Genomic DNA, 23,189 nt, shown 5'->3' with positions numbered 1-23,189 from the left:
ATTCAGGCAGATTCCATTGTAAAAGCTAGTTATGTGGTAGCATATTTAATAGCAAAAATAATAAAAAACATTTATTGATGGTGAATTTGTTAAGCAATGTATAGAAAGTATGACAGATATAATTTGCCCTGCAAACAAGGGAGATATTTCTAAAATCAGTTTGTCTCACCAGATTATAGCCAGACAAACTGAAGAAACTGGAAAATCTATTGAAGAAGTTTAGAAAGTAGAGCTGCTAATTTCAAATTTTATGTTTTGGAGATGGATGATAGCACTGATGCTACAGATACAGCTCAACTTGCCATTTTTATTAGAGGTATTGATGATGAATATAAACTCACTGAAGAAATGGCTTCTTTAGTGTCATTAAAAGACATAACTAAATCAAGAGATTCATATGAAGCAGTAAAAAATATGTTAAAGCAATTTTCTTTGTCCATTGTTAACATATCTGGTATAGCTATTGATGGTGCCCTGGCGATGGGAGGTAAAAGAGAGGGACTTGTAAAATTAATAGAAGACCATGCAATTGCTTCCAAACTCACATTTGATGAAGTAGCATTGAATTAGTACATCAAGAAAATTTATGTGCAAAAGCTTTAAAAACGGATAACATCATGCAAATCATCATCAAGACCGTGAATTTCATAAGAACCAAAAGATTGAATCTTTGCCAATTCCAGGAATTCCTTAAAAGTATTAATGCTGACTATGGCAATATCATTTATTTTTTGGAAGATGGCTAAGTCAAGGCCAAATGCTGAAAAGATTTTGTGATTTGCAACATGTTATCAAGTCACTTATGGTATCAAAAAACAAATTTGTGCTGGAACTTGATGATGAAAACTGGCTCACACATTTAGCATTTTTAGTGGATTTAATTGCACATTTAAATGAGTTAAACATGCATCTTCAAGGTGAAAACCAATTTACCGATACCATGTTCAAACAATAACAGTGCTCCAAATGAAACTGAAATTATGGCAAGCTGAAATTAAGGCAAACAATGTTAAAGCATTTTGACACATTGGCTAAACGTATTCCTATGAACAGCGAAAAATATGCGGCCTTGCTTTTCTATTTGATACAAGGATTTGAAAACAGATTTCAAGATTTCTGTGAAAATAATCAATATTTTGCTATATTTGCAACTTCATTTTCAGTCAGCATAAATATGTGACCTGCCAATTTTTAAATGGAATGCATAGAGATGCAATCTGACATTCAACTTAAAACTTTGATCGTATCTCTCTACTGGACTTCCATAGGTCTTGTCTTCCCAGAGACAAATACCCCTTACTTCACAGTCACACCTTATTCCTGTCATTGATATTTGGCAACACCTACATTTGTGAGAAACTATTTTCAAGAATGAAACACATTATGAGTAAAATTAGAACCAAAATATCTGATGAGCACCTGGAGAACTCACTGAGAATTGCAAGTACTTCTATAAAAACAGAAATTAATGCACTAGTGTCTCAAATACAATGTCAAACATCCCACTAGTTTTGTGTTGCCCTCTTCTTTAATAAAACAAATTTTTAAAAATCAATGACTTTTTATTACTTAGATATGTATGTTTTCTGTATTAGTGATCACAAATTTAGGACCTGCTCAATGACTTTAAAAGATTATTGAAAGGGCCGCTGCATAATTAAGGTTATTATATGAGGACTTTTTTGCTTACCTGTAGTGGTGAATATCATGAAAATTATGCATAGACCTTTATATTGTTCATAAGTTTTAGTTAGTGTTTGTGCATTTAATGTGTGGCCCAAGACAACTCTTCTTCTTCCATTTTGGCCCAGAGATGCCAAAAAGTTGGACACCCCTGCATTGAAAGATACAATCTAAACACACAAATAAAATATATTTTCAAATTTAATAATAAATAGTCAACTATCTACAATAATATCCAATTATTTACTATTTATAAGAAATCTACTTTAAATATAAATATATGGATATGTTCAATTAAAAGGATGAAACATATTCTTACATTAATTTATTTAAAAGCTTAAATATCTACATTACTATGAAAGAAATATATTTCAGAGCAAAAATATTTCTAAAGCTAAAGGAATTAGACAATGATAAAAATCAATTCTTATGATATGCATATCAATAATAATAATACTGTACTGAATATTTCAAAGCTACTGAGAGAGTAGTTCTCAAAAGTTCTCATGACAGCCCTGGCCTTGTGGCTCAGTTGGTTGGAACATTGTCCCATGCACCAAACTGTTGTGGGTTTGATCCCAGATCAGGGTTGTATGGGAGGCAACCAATGAATGCTTCTCTCTTGTGTTGATATTTCTCTCTCTTTCCCTCTCTACCCCTTCCCCCTTCCTCCCTCTGAAATCAATAAGCATATCCTCAATTGAGAATTTAAAAAAATAAAAAATTTTTCCTATGACAACAAAAAGAACTGTAACTATGTATGATGACACATGTTAACTAGAATTATTTTGATGACAGTTTTTCAATATATGCCAATATTGAGTCATTATGTGGTACATTTGATACTAATACAGTGTTGTATATCAATTATACCTCAATAAAAACAACAAAAATATATTCCTATTGTGGTGGGAAAATTTAAGTCCAGAAGAAGAAAGTCACTTGACAAGTTTGCTCAGCTAGTGAGTGGTGGAAATATGTTTGAAACCCAGGTTTATCTCTGACTTGGGGTCCGAAGTCTCTCTCTTTCTTTTTAGTTAAATAAAGGTGCATGGGTATATATTTTTTTATTCTCACCCAAGTTCATTTTTTTCATTACTTTAGAGAGAGAAGAGATAGAAAAAGAGAGAAACATTGATGTGAAAGAGAAGCATTGCCCAGCCTCCCACACACACTATAATCAGGAATATAATGATCAACCCAGGTACAACAGCTTCCCACATGCAATAGTTGCATAGGCCTATTAGTTAAGGCTAAAACCTTTAACTCTAGTTATTCTATCATTGCCCCTTAGTTTTTAAATTTTTTATTTCTATAGGATTAGTTTATAAACTAAAACAGCATATGATACAAAAGCTACACAATTTTGGAAGAATGGCAGACTTCTGCCTCAAAGCCCATCCCCCTTAGAACACCTGGAGAAGAATAACCCTGCCACCCTCTGCCTGGCTAGCCTCATCCTACACTGCACCCACAGTCCCTTCTTCCATCCAAAACACCGTCCTTTGGGAAATGCAGGCAGCTGCAGCATGATGATCCAGGCATCCTTGAAAAAGAGAGCCTTCATGTGTCTGTTTTTATGCCCATATCACCCTGTTTTGATTACTCTGGCCTTATATTATAGTTTCTTCTTTGGTGGCATGATTCCTCCAACTTTGTTCTTTCTCAGGATTGCTGTTGCTATGAGGGGCATTTTGTGCTTCTGTATAAATTTTTGAAATATTTGTTCTAGTTCTGTGAAATGTGTCATTTGTGTCTTGATAGGAATTCCATTGAATCTATAGGTTGTCTTGGGTAGCATGGACATTTTAACTATGTCAAACTAGAAGTTTCTGCACAGCAAAGGAAACCATCAAAAAATAAAAAGACAACTCCTGGAATGGAAAATGTATTTACTGATATATCTGATAAGAGACTAACATAAAAAATTTATGAAGAACTTATAAAACTCAACACCAAAAAAATCCAATTTAAAGATGGGCAAAAGACCTGAACAGATGCTTCTGTAAAGATGACAGATAACCCATAGACATATGGGAAGATGCTCAATGTCTCTAATCATCAGAGACATGCAAATTAAAACAGCAATGAGATATCACCTCACATTTTCAAAATTACTATCATCATAAATCAACAAAAACAAATGTTGGCAAGGGTGTGGAGAAAATGCAGTTATTGGAAATGCAGACTAATGCAGCCATTGTGGAAAATAGTACAGAGGTACTTCAATAAAATTAAAAGTGGCATTACCTTATGATCCAGAGATTACACTTCTGGAAATATATTTGAAGAGATCCAAAACAGTAATTCAAAAGAATGTAAATGCACTGATGTTCATTGCAGCATTATTTACAATTGCCAAGAGATGGAAGCAGCCCAAATGTCCATCAGTAGATGAGTGGATAAAACAACTATGGGAATTAACACAGTGGAATATTACTTGGCTATAGAAAAGAAGATGTTATTCTTTGTGACCATGTCATCGCAAAGCATAGATGAACCTGGAGAACATTATGCTTAGTGAAATAAGCCAGTCAGAGAAGACAGATATGATATGATTTCACTCATATGTGGAATCTAATGAACGAACTGAACTAACAGGTAAAATAAAGAGAGATTCGTAGATAGGGAGCAGGTTGACAGTTACGGGGGTGTTAGGGAGTGGAGGGTCAATCAAAGAGGAAAAAGGACTCATGGACATGGGCAACAGTGTAGTGATTGTGGGGGGTGAAAAGTGTAAGAGGGATAAATGGTCATTGAAAAACTGTAGTAAAAATAAAGAAAAAAAAACACCACCAGAAAAATATCTCAAAAATTCAAAATATATAAAATTAAACAGCATATCTATAAACATCACTTGGTTCACAAAAAAAATTAGAAAATATTTCAAATGGAATAAAAGTGGAGGCAAAATATCTTCATTTTGTGTAGTTTTCTCTATTGAAAGGTTGTAACATTAGAGGCATAGGAACACAGATCCCCCCAAAATTAGGAAATATTTCAAATGGAATAAAAGTGGAGGCAAAATATCTTCATTTTATGTAGCTTTCTCTATTGAAAGGCTGTAACATTAGAGGAACAGGAACACAGATCCCAGTTCGTTGATCTTAGTGATGAAATTAGAAAAACAAAAGCAAATTAAACTCAAGGCAACAATAAGGAAAGAATTAAAAAATATATTAGAGCAGAACTGTTGAAACTGAGGGTAGAAAACAATAAGGAACATTAATTTACTAAACCTAACTTGTGAAAAAAATAAAATTGATAAACCTCTTACTATCTTGTCCAAGAAACACAGAGAAAGCAGAAATTACAAATATTAGAAAGGAAATTGAGCCTGTCACTGCCATACAGAGTTAACAAAGAATTAGGAAATGCTACCACAACCCTATAACCATGAATTTGATAATTTTAATGAAAGAGACAGTGCTCTAAGCCAGAGTGCTAAATTTCACATTAAAAATGGATGCATTCTCTTTTATCTAAAATAATTTTATGATTTTTTGTAATTTGTTTTTCAGAGATCAAATTTGTCACAGACCTGATATTTTGTGTTTTTCAAAAGGCCTCATCTATTAATGTTAGATTAGTTTGTGAAAATCATATAGGTGGGCAATGTCTTTAGTGTAAGAACACAAAGATTCTCTTTACTTAAGGTCTTTCACACAATGATTGGACAGATCAAGATAAGGTTCTTTTAGTATATTGGGTGAAAATCCCTATGAACAACTGCACTTTGTGGGCAAGTGTCCTTGACCTGGAATTTATGCCAGTAATGAGCTCTTTTTTGCACTATCTCCTAAAAGCACACTCTTCAATTACTGTAAGTTTATGTTCAGTGATAATGAATGATGTATAAAGGTGGCCTAGACAACTATATGTTGTGAAAAATATTATGTATGTGTATCTTTTTTTCATATTTTACACATTTAATGGGAGTTAAGGCATTGTTTTACTAATTCCTATGCTGTTGGAAAACACCTTGAGTTCAGGGATGTTTCCAAGATTCTGTGAGAAAGTTATTTTCCATGTTCATCAAATTAATCTAATATCCCTAGGAAAGAATGTTTAATAAAAGGGCACTGATAATGGTCACACAAGTTATATGAGCATTTTCTGATATCCATCGGCTATTCTGAGTAATAACAGATATCTGTCTAGTTTCCTTAAATTAGCTGCAACGGAAATGCTTTTCTTCCCCCTTCTTATTCACAATGTCAGCTACTTTTATAATAGCTGCATTTGGAATATACTTATCTTGTCATAAAAAGTAAATCTAACATCTATTGCTGAATGTAAGACTGCAAAGAGGTTTGATGGTATTCATAGACCATATCGTGCTTCTTTTGAGATGTCTTTACCATCAGAAAAATAATGGGACTAGTTTGAAAAGATTCATTGAAAAACCTCTAGCCTGTTCCTGAAATGTAGTTTACCTCTGTGCTCATGTTGATTTTCATAAAGAGAACTGAAGTTTGAAGTACTATAGATACTTTGATTCTCCTGTACTTCTTTAAGAACTATAAATGTTACTCTTAAAAAGTTTTCAAATATTGACACATTCTGAAAATATCATACATACATTTTATGTATAGTTTGAAAATAATTCATGAGAATTGACTCTTAAATCTGATTTTTCTATGTGTTGTATTTTTACAGGGAGAAGAATGAACACCAAAAGTTTTAATTTTTTACCTACCTAAAAGACAGTTTTTGTTCCATCAAAATAATAGATAAGGGGAAAAGTTTTAGAACAGATGTTTTATGTGTACTTCCCAAAATATGATAATTATATAAAAATAATATTTCTTTGTGTTCATTATTTTATCCAACAGAATAATGAATGAAAGAACCTAATGTGTGAAGTTTAAATAAAGATAAAATATTGCTCAATTTATGGATATGAATATCAGTCTTTTTATATAATGTGTTTTTTGTGCTCTGTGGAATATCATTCCCCGATGCTCACTCCAAAAGGTGATGAACATGTATCTTATAGGATTTTTCCCCCATGACACAAAATAATCTTATAAAAACTAAATTCATTATTAAAATGGTTTTATTTTTTATAAAGCTCAAGATATCAATAGATCTATCCTCTCCCATTCAGGGTTAGTATAATCTACTGTGTATTTATTAAAACATATTTCATTGTAAATCAGCATCAATGATTTAAAGTAGATTGGAAAGAAGAATTCAAAATTCTTCTTATGTGTCACAAGTCAAAACAAATCTCTACCTTTTGAAATTTTTAGAAACATAAATGTGTCATGTTATGGGAGATATCTGTATAGGAGATATCTTCATAGGAATTCCAAAGAAAGGGGAATAGCATGAATATTTTGAAGTCCCTATGTGATTTGATGTGTTAGAACATTTGTAACAACAAATGGCTGGTAGATATCTAAGGTAATCATCAAAATAAATATGCCCAACAACTGTAACATAAAAGATAAAACATTATAAAAAAGAGAAAAAGAAAATAAGTTCAAACTTCAGTGTGGAGGGAACAAACAAGCCTGTTTGTTTCTGTCACACTCAAAGTCATTACCTATGGCTTACCCAGATTGGTACTCTGCCATCTTTTTTCTTTGTTGTCTCAGGAATCAGGTGACTTTTCTATTTTTTAAAAAAGTTAATATTCGCTTTATAACACTTTCAAGTTTTATTCTGAATTTATTCTCTTTTCTGACTCCCAGAATAGTTTAGTAAGCATACTCTAAAAGGCACGGATCATTAAATCTTAACCTCCCTGACCTTTGGATGTGCAAGGCAATGTTTATTATCACTAGAAAATGTTTGGATGCTATAGCAATCCATTTAATTTAGACCATATTGAAGTAGGGACTCACTTATGTTAAGCTTTTATTTACTTATTTTTAGAGATAAGGGAAGGGGAGGGAGAAAGAGAGGGGAAGAAACATTTATGTGAGGGAGAAACATCCATCAGTGGCCTCACATATGTGCTCTGACCAGGGGCCTCTGGCATGCACTGTACCAGGACCTGAACCCACAATCCAGACATGTGCCCCGACTGTGAATCAAATGGGCAATCTTTCACTTTGCAGCACGATGCCCAACCAACTGATCCACACTGGTCAGGACAAGAAGGGACTCTTTTAAAAATATTTTAAAAATATCTCTTTTATGAATCTATTTGACTCTTTCTTAGCCATCACCAACAAAATATGAGATAACATTGACTCCTCATTTATGTAATGAAATAGTTGTGCAAATGGTTTCCACCCATCCATGAAAATACACACTTTTTGCTTCATGCATCCTTTAATAGAAAATGATTTCTGAGCAATGTCTCAATATGTGCCCTTTGATTCATCATTTTAAAAGCATGGGAAATGGGACATTAAAAGAATGAGACTAAATAGTAGCTCTAATTTTTCTTCCCCTGTAATCTATCAGATTGCATGCCTTACTTTGTAGACCCCTGCTGCAAAGCAAACTCCACTGTTAGTGAACTACTTTGTTTTAAAAATAATGTTGTTTAGGCAAAGGAGAAAAATTGGGTAACTGTAATAGCATAATCAATAAAAAATAATGTTCAGTTAGTTGAAATCTTTCAATACTATCCTACTGCGCTTAGAATAAAGACTTGAGTCCTTAATATGGCAACAAAGTCTTGCATTATTTGACCTGGTTCAAATACTTCAATATTTTTGTCACCCCACAGTCTCTCAGTGCATTTGACCAGTGGTTTCTATCAGTGTCTGATCCTCTCATGTTCCTCTCTGTTACAAGGTCTTCATGTATTCTGCAAAGGGAAATCACATCTCTTTTGCAATCTGTAGAATACATTGAAGAGAGTCTCTTTAGTGGAGAACAAGAGACTGGTGAGGACATTTTATAATGCTGGAGAGAGATGATATTGGCCTGAATTGCAATAGGTGAGAGGGATAAATAGATCGTAGATATTGGAAATATCTAGTATATACTAGAGGTGTCAGAACTTGGTAGTTGGTTGAACATTGGTGGTGAAGTGAGTGCTGATTTAAGAATGATTTTCAGTATTTGGACTTGGGACCTTTTATTTGGATAAGAAGTTTGAGAAGGTAAACATATTTAGAGAGGAAAGATCATAATTAATTTTATACATTCATACTCTAAGAATTTGTATGCCAATAATCAACTGTGTGTGAAAGAAGAGATTCTGGCCCAGATATTTGGATTTCTTAAATAATGATAGCAGGTGATAATTGAACCTATTCCAATAGATGTGATTGTCCCATTTGAATGTTTCTATTGACAAAAAAAAAGAAAAAAAGAAAGACAGGGGAATAAGAAAATAAAGAGCTCACAGATGAGATGTGGGAAGGTCTAAGAAACATGAAAAGTGTGAAAATCCTGAAAATTATGAGGCATGAAAGCCAAAGGAAGTGTCTTTACAAAGTCTAGGTGATAAGGTGACAAATAAATGTTAGTAAGAGGTCAGGTATCTCTAAAATAGAGAACATATGTATTTGATAATCTAGGACTTTGCAGTGACTATAGTTGGACCATGGGCAATATAGTTATGGCAAAACCTCCTGTAACCTGGTATGTGCTTGTGTATGTGTTATATATGCACATTCTTTATTTTTTTTAAGTATGATCATTTTTTAGATTCATTTATTTTTAGAGATAGGGAAAGGGAGAGAGAAAGAAAGGAAAAGAAACATCAATGTGTGGTTGCCTCTCCCTTACCGCCTACTGGGGACCTCGCCCACAACCCAGGCATATGCCCTGACTAGGAACTGAACCAGTGATTGTTTGGTTCACAGGCTGCCACTCAATCCACTGAGCCACACCAACCAGGGCATATTCTTTAAATATATAATTAAATGCATGAAATTAAATAGGTGTAAATTAGGGAAAATCACAATAAATGGAGACCAATTAGAAGGTAAACCTGGAGTAATCTTAGTGCACAAAAATATTATGAAAATTTTTTTCTTTTGATGACATGGGTTATAAATTTGACTCTGAGGTCTCAAAAAAAAAGAGCCCAAATATGGTGAGGTATAAGATATAATGAATCCCTGAGTTAAACACATGAAACATCTTAAGGATAATACATGTAAATAAATAATACATATAAATAATGTGCCATTTTAAATATATATATTTTTTTAAATTTCCTTATTTTTATTTTTAGAGAGGGAAGGGGAAGAGAGAGAGAGAGAGAGAGAGAGAGAGAGAGAGAGAAACATCAATTTGCGGTTGCTGGGGGTCATGGCCTGCAATCCAGGTATGTACCCTGACTGGGAATCGAACCTGCGACACCTTGGTTCGCAGTCTGCACTCAATCCACTGAGCTACGCCAGCCAGGGCCATTTTAAATATATTTCTATTGTATGTATACATATACACATTATAAAATTAAAATAAATGATTTATTTTATTATTTTTAAATTTCAATTAATTAACCTTTTTTTTCCAGAGACTTCATTTGTTACATTGTGGTGATCCATAGCAAAAATATTCCTTTTCCTTATAATATTCCTCACTGCTAAATACAAGCTAAAAAAGCAACTTTATAAGAATAGGCCAGAAATTTTAGTGCAGGTTCACATAATTCTTAAGCTGACTTTCCCTAAAGGGAAATTTGAAATATGATGATAAATGAATGTGCCTCTTATATCATGAGTCACCTTTTTCAACATTTTCTATCTCTCCTGAGACTTTTACCAAAGGTGTGTAGCTGAGATTGTAGATTACATTCTATGGCAAGAATCCAAAGTGGTTATGTGAGGTTTCTGATTAGAGGTAGATTCATACAAATTAGTGGTAAAAAGAAAGGACGAAGAGGCAGGCATATGCCTATGCAAATTCAGGAGCCTAACCAGTTACTAATGACTAACCACTCTGATTCAGCATTAAATTGGATACAAAGACCATCTCTGGACAGAGTAGACTTAAGAAATATTCATGGATGATTGAGATCCTAACAATATATGTCATAGAATTTAGGCATGCTAATTGTAGCCCAGAGATTTTTCATAGCAGATATTGTCAGTTGCTCACCAAGGATACCAAAATAATGCAATTTCCTATTAAAAATGAGCAGATAAATTTATTAGAAAATGCTGGTCTAAGTCTGTAATTTAAGCTGTTGGATAATTATATCATTAAGTCAATAACTTTTAAGGTAATGTTTGTCCAAAATGTTGATATTATTATTGAATCATCTATTTGGGGATCTTTTGAGATTTAGTCAATTGACCAATAAAGCTATTTTTGTTGTAAAAATAAAATTATTGTCATAAACTTGGAGAAATTGTTTATCTTTAGTAATAGGCAGGCATGCATGCAGTTAACTCAAAATGATATTTGACCAATGAAAGTATAAATTAAAAATAGATGTTCCCAAGTATATATTTTTTACACTTAACATTATTATCTGATTTTTTAGGACACTATAACAATAGACATTGTCACTCAGGTGATATCGAAGTGCAGGTCTTATAAAGGTACAAATTACCACTATCATAAAAATGATTCATAGACTTTGGTAATAACCAGTTCTATTTCATGCAGTTCTATTTCTAAATTTTATAAAAAATAAAATTTAATAAACTTTTAAAAAATCTTGTATTTCTCTTGACATATATCTTTAGCAGGTGAAGATGAAATTAACAGAGTTTAATAATGGAATACCTATGCTGAAAGCCCTCTGATTCTTCTTGAAAAACATCAGTTTCCACATTTTAAATTATGCTTATTGAACATCCATATGTTGGAACACCTGAAACAGATTAAGGACAAGGGATCATTCAAAATCCAATATAATTATATTGCTGTTATCAACAAGCAATGCTTGTGGACAAGACACTGTATTTATTAATTCATTGATTCATTAATTCATCAACTAACTCATTTATTCTATTAAAATCTAGATGGGTTTTTCCTGTGTGTCAGGAACTGGGCCTGGTGGAGTTCTGAAGATACAGCAGTTAGAAAAATATTCATTTGCTCTAATGAAGCTTATCTAATAAATCATTTAAGTACATGATTTTTGGATGAATTTTGGATGATTTTCATGAGCCAGGAATTGTGGTAAATGTTTTATGTAAATTATGTTATAATTTCCTTAGTAAATCCTTGAGTGGATATTATGTTTTATGCATGTTTTGTTTTTCAGGATATTGACAGGCAGACAATTTAAGTAAAATTTGCCCAAATTCACATAGATAGCAAATGTCAGGGCTGGGATTTATTTAAACCTGAGTAGTCAGACTCAGAGTATTCACATTTTATCAACTGCCATGTCATGATTTGAGGGCAAATCAAATTGAGTCTACAACTCCAAAATATTCTCCCAAAACCTTATTGAATGCAAATGATGTGACAAGAAATTTTAGAAAGAGAGAAAAATAATTGGAGGTTGCACCTCTGAATCTGGCAATTTTTAGTACTGCAACTTTAACGATGTTGGTTAATTTTTTTGTTTTAATTCTACTTCCCATTAAAATTTTATTGCAAAATGTTCAAGGCAGGGTTCTGGCAGGTATGTGATGAAATATTATATGTGGCATTGGATTCGAAATTAATGTCAATTCAATTTAAATTTAATATCATAAAAGAAATTGGATTCTAATTAGTGCCTCTTTTGGAAAACACCATATTAAAATGAAGTATTTTGAACATTTGAATGGTGAAGAAAAGCACTAAAGGAGGAAATTGAAAGCTATCTTAGACAAACCTCTAACCTCTTACTTTGCTTAAGGATGGACCTGCAAGTGATACTTAAAATTGTACAGGTTATTCTGTTACAGATGTCTATAAAACTTAAAGTTTAATTGATTAGTCTGCAATCTATCATGGGTCTGATATTTGATTATTTCTCCTGGGTATGCGTCTATTCTTTTTTGATGTCTGGTGTGGATTTCTCATCAGGATGATGTAATATCAGTTTTCTGTGAAGTTCAGAGATCTATAATATAGCTCAAAGCATTTTTCACCTTATAGGACAAAATTAAAGATGAAAGGGGATAGAGGGAGAAGTGCTTATTGAAATATAAACATTTCATCTTCATTAATTATTGAAGTAATTACAATGAATTGAAAAAAAGGAATCGTGTTATGTAAAACCTTGGTAGTTCTGATGTGAATGTTTTTCCTACAGTTGATGACTTCTGAAAAATCTGTCATTTATATTATGAGTCTTAAATGAGATCAATCAATTTGGGATATCCTTTTAATTAGCTTAAAGCAGTGAAGATTATCTCAGATCAGAAAGTTTTTGTAGAAAGTGCCTGAACATTTTACATTGCAGAAATATACTGAAAATGTTTACAGAAAACAATAAAGCACTAATATACACTCCCAATGTTCTATTCTTTGATCTTCCTACAATTGCCCATTCTCTCTTTTTATTACTAAAATTCTCTTGATGACCTGACAATAACATTAACAAAACAATAACCATCACAACATTAAACTATAAAACTGATAACATAATTTGAGGAATTGGAATGATGCTCTAGTAAAGGCACCTGTTTTGAAAAGAAAAAACAAACAAGTTTTTGTTTTATCTCAGAAGTGGCCTAGACATTACTTTGGAAACTATCCCCATCTTGAAGTGATATTTTAAATCACATTTTCCATTGCAGACTCAGAAACATGGATTCTGCAGCTCTAGAAAGTGGAACAATATTCATTTGTGATCCAGGAAGATGGTTAGTACCCCTCTTCCTTTTGCTACCATCTATTCATGAATACTCAGTTCTCAGAAAAGAACTTGGGAGGGCACAGGGACCAACTGGGGGATGAGTTAAAAGTTTTCCTTTTGAGTTATAGCTCCTAAAAATAGTAGACTTTTCCATAAGTAAGGGAGAGCAAGAATCCATATCATTTCATGTGCAATGTAGTTTTCCAGGAAATAAGCATACATGTAGAACACTCTTTTCAAACTTTATGATAATCCCATTACTACAAAGTAACTACTCATCTGTATTATATGCATATTTATTTATGAATGTTATAGGTACAAGTTTATTGCACTGTATTATTTACATTTTTATGCAGGTGCAAATAAATCTTTAAAATATTTATTATGTTTTTTGATGGAATAAAACTCTTCAATAATTTTTAGTGAGAAAATTTGATTAAATTTATTTTGTAGTTTGAAACTATTGATTGGATGCTTTGGGATACACTGTCTCCCATGCCTGATTCTAAGTTAACTGAATTTCTCCACATGGTTTTATATTCTGTCATAACTGACAATGATAGTCTATAAAAGGACATAGCTCTAAATAGAAATAATACTTCTCTGGTGCTACTTAAGAAATCAGGTTAATTTTATTCCTCTCTACCTATTACATAAAAAAAGTTTTATGAAAGAAATCTGTTTGAAAATCTTCCATAATGATATCTAGAAACTTTTCTTACCAAGTCAAAAAAAAAAAAAAAACACATTGCATTTTTTGTGTTGTTAAGAAGTAAGTTTAAAAACCACAGTAAAACTCCACTCGAAGGACCTTCACTGGATGATTTTGGATAAATCAGAATTTTTGTTGTTTTTGTTGAGCATGCAGATGTGATTTTTTATAGATTATAAATCTGCTTTATTTTTGTGGTAACAAATCATTTAAAACACATTATCAAGCATTTGTAAACTCTTCACAGAATGGGTTTATTTTTCATTTTTTTCTTAAGTTACTTTCTCATTTGGGACCACAGTGTCACTTTTAAGTTAAAAGAACAGATTAGATGAGTATTTCTTTTTGGGGGGTAAATATGAATTATTGGTTTTGTCACTCTAAACATTTTTTAACTTTTTCCTATCTTTTTTATTGTTGTTCAAGTACAGTTGTTTCCATTTTCCCACCACTACTCCCCCTCACCACACCGATACCCACTTTCCACCCTCAATCCTACGTCCGTTTGGCTTTTTCCATGTGTCCTTTATACATATTCCTTGATTTGACCTTTCCTCTTTGCCCCTCATGTTATCCCCCCTTGTGTCTGGTTACTGTCAGTTTGTTCTTAATTTTAATGCCTCTGGTTCTATTTTGCTTGCTTGTTTGTTGTGTTGATTAGGTACTGCTTATAGGTGAGATCATAGGGTATTTGTCTTCACTACCTGGCTCATTTCACTTAGCATAATGATCTCCATATCCATCTATGCTGTCTCAAAGGGTAGGAGCTCCTACTTTCTTCCTGCTGTGTACTATTGCACCATGTAAATGTGCCATAGTTTTTGATCCACTCATGCTGATGGGCACTTAGGTTGTATCCATCACTTGGCTGTTATCTATTATAAATTGTGCTTCTATGAACATTGGGGTGCACAGGTTCTTTTGAATTGGTGTTTCAGGATCCTTAGGGTATAATCCTAGCCATGGAATTGCTGGATCAAAAGGCAGTTCCATTTTTAGTTTTCTGAGGAAATTCCACACTGTTTTCTACAGTGGCTGTATCAGTCTGCATTCCCACCAACAGTGCACCAGGGTTCCCTTTTTTCCACAGCCTCAACAGCACTTGTTTGTTGATTTATTTATAATGGTTATTTTGACCAGTGCGAAGTGGTATCTCATTTTGGTTTTAATTTGCATCTCTCTGATGGCTAGTGATGCTGAGCATCCTTTCAATTTTCTCTGGGCCCTCTCTATTTCCTCCTTTGAGAAGTGTAGGTTTAGGCCCTTTACTCATTTTTTAATTGGGTTGTTTGTCTTCCTAGAATGGAGTTGTGTGAGTTCTTTTGTATGTTTTGGAGATCAAACTCTTGTCAGAGGTGTCATTTACAGATATATTTTCCCATGCAATTGGTCCCCTACTCATTTTACTGATGTTTTCTTTAGCTGAACAGAAGCTTTTTATTTTGATGAAGTCCCATTTGTTTATTTTTTCCTTTTGTTCCTTGCTCTAGGGAACATATTGTTGAAAATACTGCTCAATGGACTACCCCCCCATGTTCTCCTCTAGGACTTATGGTGTCAGGACTTATATTTAAGTCTTTTATGCATCTTGAGTATTTTTGTATGTGGTGTTACCTGGTGATCAACTTTCATTTTTTTTTTTTTGCATGTAGCTGTCCAGATCTCCCAACACCATTTGTTGAAGAGGCTGTTTTTACTCAATTTTATGCTTCTGCCCCCTTTGTTGAATATTAATTGATCATAGAGATTTTGATTTTTTTTCTGGGCTCTCTATTCTGTGCCATTGATCTATGTGTCTGTTCTTATGCCAATACCAGGCTGTTTTGATTACTGTGTCCCTGTAATATAGTTTTATGTCAGGTATTGTAATCTCTCCTATTTTGTTCTTCTTTCTCAAAATTGCTGCAGCTATTCAGGGTTATTTATGGTTCCACATACATTTTTGAAATGTTTGTTTTATATATGTGAAATATGTCATTGATATTTTAATAAGGATTGTATTGAATCTGTAAATCACTTCTGGTAGTATGGACATTTTGATGATGTTAATTCTTCCAATATGCTTCCATTTATTTTTGTCTTCCTTAATGTCTTTCTTCAGTGTTGTATAGTTTTCTGAGTACAGGTCTTTTACCTCTTTGGTTAGGTTTATTCCTAGGTACTTTATTTTTTTAAAGATTTCATTTATTTATTTTTAGAAAGGGGAAAGGAGGGAGAAAGATGAAGATAAACATCAATGTGTAGTTGCCTTTCACACGGCCCCTATTGGGAACCTGGCCCACAACCCAGGCATGTGCCCTGACTGGGAATTGAACTTGTAAACTTTTGGTTAATGGGTGAAGTTCTGACCACTGAACCACACTGGCCAGGGCTGACATTGCTCTGAGCAACGTTTTTTTCTAATATATCTCCTTAGGAATGGGAAACAAAATAAAAAATAAATAAACAGGACTACATGAAATTAAAAGCTTCTGCATAGCAAAGAAAATGATGAACAAAACAAAAAACAACCTGTAAGTGGAAGAAGATATTTACCAATGATACCCCTGATAAGAAGTTAATATCCAAAGTTTATAAAGAACTTATAGAACTAAACACCAAAAAGTAATCAAACAATTCAATTTAAAAATAGGCAGAGGGCCTGAATAGACCCTTCTTTAAAGAGGATATACAAATGGCCAATAGATTTATTAAAAGTTGCTCACCATCACTAATCATCAGAGAGATGCAAAATAAAACCTCAATGAGATATCACCTTACACCAGTCAGAATGGTTATCATTAATAAACCAACAAACAACAAGTGCTGAAAAGGATGTAGAGGAAAGGGAACCCTCATCACTGTTGGTAGGTTTACAAATTGGTGCACACAAAAAGAAAAACAATATGGAGATTCCTCAGAAAATTAAATATAGAACTATTTTATAATGCAGCAATTTTACTTCTGGGAATATGTTCCATAAACCCAAAACACTAATTTGAAAAGATATATGAATCACTATGTTTCTTGCAGCATTATTTACAATAGCCAAGATATGAAAGGAACCCAAGTATCCATCAATAGCAACTCAGCTGGATAAAAAAAATTGTGCTACATATGAAGTCAGTCCAGAAGGTATCAGCCATATAATATGAAAAATGGAGATACTTATTGAAGAAGGTACAAGAAACATTGTACATAGAATAATGACACCTCAGTCCTCTTCAAAGTAGGCACCTTGGGACACCACACAGTTCTCCCAATTGCCATCAGCTGGCCCCATTGTATTTTCCTGAATCTCATTGATGATCTAAAATCTCTTCCCTCTCAAAGATGATTGTAGTTTTGGGAAAAGCTAGAAGTCACAGGGCACCAAGTCTGGGCTGGAGGGGGCTGAGACACCTGGGTGATTTGATGTTTCACCAAAAAACTCTTCAGGAGATGTAACGTATGAGCTAGAGTATTGTCTTGATGAAGCTGCCAATCACTAGTTGCCCATAGGTGTGGCCTTCTGAATCATTCTTACAGTTTCCACAGAGGAATGTTTAAGCTTAATGCAAAATTTGATACAGATTTGTTACTCTACTTGCTCAGTCATTTTGCATGTGATGGCCACACAATACACATACATGCTCACTCAACAGGCCTACCACCCTCACTGACTGGTGCAGTGAAGTTATCACTGTTCACACATGTGCATTCTAGTCCACTCCCCTTGGCTGCCAGGTTACATCCATGTTGCATAAACTGTTCATATTATATTAAGAACGGCTGGGCTTTTTCCAGACAGATTTTATATATACAATGAAATATTAGTCATAAAAAAGAATAAAATCTTGCCACTTTCAACAATATGGATAGACCTAGAGGAGATTATATTAAGTGAAGTAACTCAGACAGAGAAAACCAAATGCCATATGATTTCACTTCCTTGTGGAATCTAAAGAACAATAACAAACAAATAAAACAGAAACAGACTCGTGGATACAGAGAACAAACTGAAGTTTGCAGGATGGAAGGAGTTTGGAAGCCTGGGTGAAAACGTGAAGGGATTAATAAGCTACAAAATAGTCGTTAGCATATAAAATACAGCATAGGAAATATAGACAATGATATTGTAATAACTGTTTATGGTATCATGTGGGTACTAGAATTGTCAAAAGTATCACTTCGTAAATTACATAATTATCTAACCACTGTGGTGTGCACATGAAACAAATATATAAAATAATATTGAATGTCAACTGTAATTGGAAAAAAAAACTGATATTATATCCTAGACAGACCAATTCTGATCAATGCTAGAGCTTGTTGAGTATATCCTTGTTTATTTTGGTCCGGGCCTGATACATCTGTGTAAGATCAAGGTCAAATTAGCATGGAAGCTTTAAAATATTTCAATTCATTCTGCAGGCCAAGAACATAGCCACCTATGAGCCAGACATTTCAAAATCAAGTGCAAAACCAATATGTGCTTATTACAGATATATTGAAAAATAAAGAACATATACAGTAAAGATAAAAATTACCAATAGTCCTACCACCCAGAAATAAGCAATATTTGCAGAGTTGTTTGGGGTTTGATTGTATGTATTTGTGCAGGCATATGTGTGTTTATAGGTTCATCACACTGTTCATAAATTTCTGGTTCCTGCTCTTTTTTAACCATGCAAAATGTAAGAATTTTTGAAGTCATTAAATATTATTTGTGTATCTAAACAAAAACAAAACAAAGATAAAAAATCCTTTTGGTAAAATGTAGGTAGATTCCTTTTAACAGAGAAAAGGAGGACACATTTGTATTATGCATCTTTGTTAAATTAAAGAAAAGAGTGCCCCTTATTTGAAGAGTATTTTATGAACTTCACCATGCAATATCAGTGAACACTGTGCTGTACAAAAGATTTTCATGGTCATCCCTATCTCAACTCATAGTGCCATAGAAATATTCATATTTAGAAAGTTTTAATTTTGTAAACTGAACTATTTTCTGTGATAACCTCTAACACTTTGTACCTTCTCACTTCATCTTTATTCCTATAATGCCTTGACTACTAATAAATTACCCATGTTACCATCTTTGAATTGTTTTTCCAGACAGTTTCAATTCACTCTATTTATAATTATAAGCATCCCACTTTTATCATAAAATCATTAATGAAATATCTTACTGTTGAGAATATATTTCCACTGTTAATCTTTCCTTTACAAAATGTAGTTCTTTGTTCAGTATATTATTAAAATTTATGAATTGAATATGTTAAAGAGATCCATGTTAGAAACCTCTGTACTTTTATTCATGTGTAGAACAAACCTTCCAAAATTCATTTGTACTAATTCTTGGTCTTCTAGTCTTTAGCTGAGTTTTCTGTGATTCTTCTAACAATATTTGCCAAAGAAATAAAATATCATCAATTGTCACCATATTATTTTTTGTGTATTATTTCTGTCTCTGTCACAATGGTACAAAGATCAATAATTTACCAAATATGTTAAGTTGTTTGTCTTTTGCTATTATATGTCATTGCAAGAGCAGCTTCATAATTTTTACTAAGTTGAGTATCAAGTTAAATTAGAAATTGGTGGTTGGGTTACCAGCTTGGTCCTTGTGAGCTGATTGGGAGTTGATAGATCCCAGCTACTCCAAATGCTTCATATGGCCATTGGTGTCTATCTCTGTCTTGATATAAGTCCAGGGAAGGGTCTGTTCTAATGATAGTACTAATAACCTCAGAGGTTTGCTCATCTTCTCTTCAGAATGTATGGTCATCACTGTTTCCTAATAATGAGGCTGGTGTAGAACTCATACTGGTAGTAGAGGTGTTAGCTTGATCATTTTCCCCTCATTTCCTCTTGCTTGTATTATTAATACTTATCTTCTCCCAGAAGTCTCTGCCATTTCACTCTGGGTGTGTTAGTTTTTGTGATTTTTCCACATGTGGGAAATTCAACTGCATTATTTGTTATACTAAGACTTTGTTTGCCCTTTTCCCTAGAAAAAAATTCTTTGCCAGAATGTTTACACCATCAGTCTCAGTTTTGTGAGGTTTGGGCTTTAACAAGGAGATAACACAATCTGCACACTTATTTGATCATATACTCACATTCTCCTCTATGAGTCTTATTTCTAAAACCCTCAGTGTTGGAAGATTTCTTTTCAGAACCCCTCTGTCTTTGCAATCCATGCCTGCTTGGGGACTTCCTGACGTTCAGAAAAAATGTGGGCAACAATGTCAAATCTCACATCAAATATTAATAAGTCTTAATTTATCCCCTACTTTTTAAACTGTAAGTGTAAATTGTAATATTGTCTTTAGAACTCTAATAGAATATCTTTCATACCTCCTTTCCTGAGTATACATGCTCTACTTTGTAGAAAAATGGTTTAGAGCAATCCAGAAAAGAAGGATAATCTTTATTTGGCAGTAGAAGAAGACATTTAAATTTGGCTTGCAGTAACTGAGAATTGAATTGAGATGTAAACTCATTAGAACTCCACCAATATTTGTGAGAATTGATAAACACAGCTAGCTCTTAGAGTGCTTACTCCTTGGTGGGTGCTCTTCCAAGCACATTACAGGTATTCATTCTGTTAATTCTCATAATTAAGATATGTATGCTTTATTTATCTCTTTAACAATAAAAAGATGGAGAAATACAACAGATTAGGAAACCATAAAATTGGGTATTGAGAAAATAGCTGAGACCTGTGGCCTGGGTCCAGATGAGCTCCTGTTGGTGATACTACATTTGGCTGCCTCTGGAACATTCATGAAGAGATGAAAAGCAGTCAGAGTAAACTAAACTAAATTTGGACATATTTTTTTCTTACTGAAGGCAGTGAAAAAATATATAACCAATGAAAATATCCTAAAAGACAAAAAATGTTAAAGGTCATTATTTATGAAAAGAGGTCAATAATTGGGGAATGAGAGAGGTGAGCATTTAATCCATTTATTGCCTTCTGTTGAGTTTGATATTCTAACTGAGGGGCCACATTCTCTTAATTTTGAGGAAATAAATTTGAGAGAAACAAATAAGATTAGCTTTTACTGTAAGTCTTTCATTATTTAACAGTTTTAGAAGTGTTAAGAATTGAAATAGGCCATTCAAACCAAGATTAATAATATTTATGCAAATTTTCCTTATTTGCTGGTACCATTATTGCTTATGTCAAACCAAACAAAGGGGACTTAAAAAAATAAACAGAATAAGTAGTAAAAAATAATTTTTTCAAAATATTTTTTCTTATATGCCAATGATAATCAGTTGCATGTTATGGAGGAAAAAATGTCATTCACAATAATTGAAAAAACAACCAAAGAAAGGAACAATTATAAATACACTTAGCAAGAAATCTGAAAAAATTTTAGAAAACACAAGGAAAATTTGATTTAGCTGGGGCCATACCACAAAGTTTAAAAATGTGGAAAACCAGCCAAGCATTAGTTTTGACAGTGTTGAAATCACTTTACACAATCAGCATGATCCATTTTATACTTATCTTCTTGCTCTTTCGTTTTTCTGCCTTTCCATTGTTCTCTATTGTGGAGTTTTATGTTTATTAACATAGTACATATTCAATTGCTTCTGTTTAGTAAAGTTTTATCATTTTTATAGCAAGAACAACTAACAGACAGATGGTTTAGAAGGATATTCATTCCATTGAATTATATGTTTCAAGACATTTAAGATAATAGGGTTATACTCCATTTTATAATACATAATGATATGTAGTATCATTACCATATTGTTATAAACTTTTCTTTTGGAAAAAAATAGTGAGTTGACAAACTGACTAAAAAGTCCTTGATGTTTTATAAATAAGACAAATTAGAAAAGTACACCCACATGCATAAAAGCACAAAAAAAAGCACTCCTCTCACTCAGAAAATGCTATCTATTTCATCAATGACTATTAGAAATACACTTATAATTACACATATAATTTAGAAATACAGGTATCTTAATTGATTAAACAAGGCTCATAAAAGGGGATTAGAGGTAAAGGATCTGAGTATGTACAAATATATATTAAAAAAGGATAAGAATTTCAGGTAAACTTGTAAGTGTATAAAGTGATAAATGAGTACAAGCTCTGTGTAGACATGCATTAAAAGAGACCACAGGCCTTCTAATTAAGCCTGGCTTGATCCTTGGCACCATTATTCTACTCCACCTACTAGTGAATTATCTGCCATGTAAACACCCTTTCAGCTTGAAGAACTCAATACCCACTGCTGGTTGTTGACAGGCTTGCATTCTACTGTTCTGGGGACTAAGGGTTAGTCTCAAATTCCTTCATCCCTCTTCTCTTATTCTGTAGATCTCTGCACCTCAAGAAGCAGTAGCCATCCTAGAGGCCTTTCCAGATAGAACCAATATTGCAGGCGTGAGCAGTGGGAAGAAATCCCAAGAATGTCTTTATTTTGCAAAATCACAGAATCTTCACCTTGCAGAAAGTGCTTGAGGATATAGTTTAAACCTGTTATTTTTAAATTAAACATCCCTGACTCATAGATGAAGAGCAGAATGACAGCCAGCAGGGGTGAGGGGGTGAGGGATTAAGTAAAAAGGAAAAAGGGTTCATGGACATGGACAACAGTGTGGTGATTGCTGCTGGGAGAGGGGTGTGTATAAGGGGACTAAATGGGAATGGGAAAAATACAATAAAGATTAAATTGAAGAAAAGTCCCTGGAGTGTTTGTGTGACACCCCTATGGTGATGGGGGTGATTAATAGCAGATTTCTTCTATTGACTGAGTCACCATATTTCACTTGACACTACTAACCCTTTCCCGTGGTAACAGCAAATGAATTGCCTTTTGTGTTCATTGCTGTATTTATTGATCTCTACTTTTCTCTTTCCCTACCATATCTCACATGGTTTTCCTGATGACAGCAATTGTGACAGTGTGGTGCCCACTTCAGGAGGACTGCAAGGTGAAAACTACTTTCCCCATAATAGTAAAATGCTTTTTTCACTCATTCTTTCATGGGTGTAGAGAGTTGTCCAGAAACTTCATGGTGTGAGATATTGAACCCCAGTAAATGCAGAAGCAGATAGGAGGATTCAGAAACCTGACATCAAAGACATTTATAAAAATATAAAACAAAACAATGTCACTCTTTTCACAGTTATTGCTTTAG

At 33.4% G+C, this 23,189-nt stretch overlaps 1 pseudogene; it reads left to right on the top strand.

The window, feature by feature from the left end:
- Nucleotides 1-261: 261 nt before the first annotated feature.
- Nucleotides 262-23,189, top strand: part of LOC114498513 — a 33,784-nt pseudogene continuing 10,856 nt past the window's right edge.

The sequence above is a fragment of the Phyllostomus discolor genome, chromosome 6 (genome assembly GCF_004126475.2).
Source record: "Phyllostomus discolor isolate MPI-MPIP mPhyDis1 chromosome 6, mPhyDis1.pri.v3, whole genome shotgun sequence".
Lineage (NCBI taxonomy): Eukaryota > Metazoa > Chordata > Mammalia > Chiroptera > Phyllostomidae > Phyllostomus > Phyllostomus discolor.
This window is presented reverse-complemented; position numbering and strand designations above follow the sequence as displayed.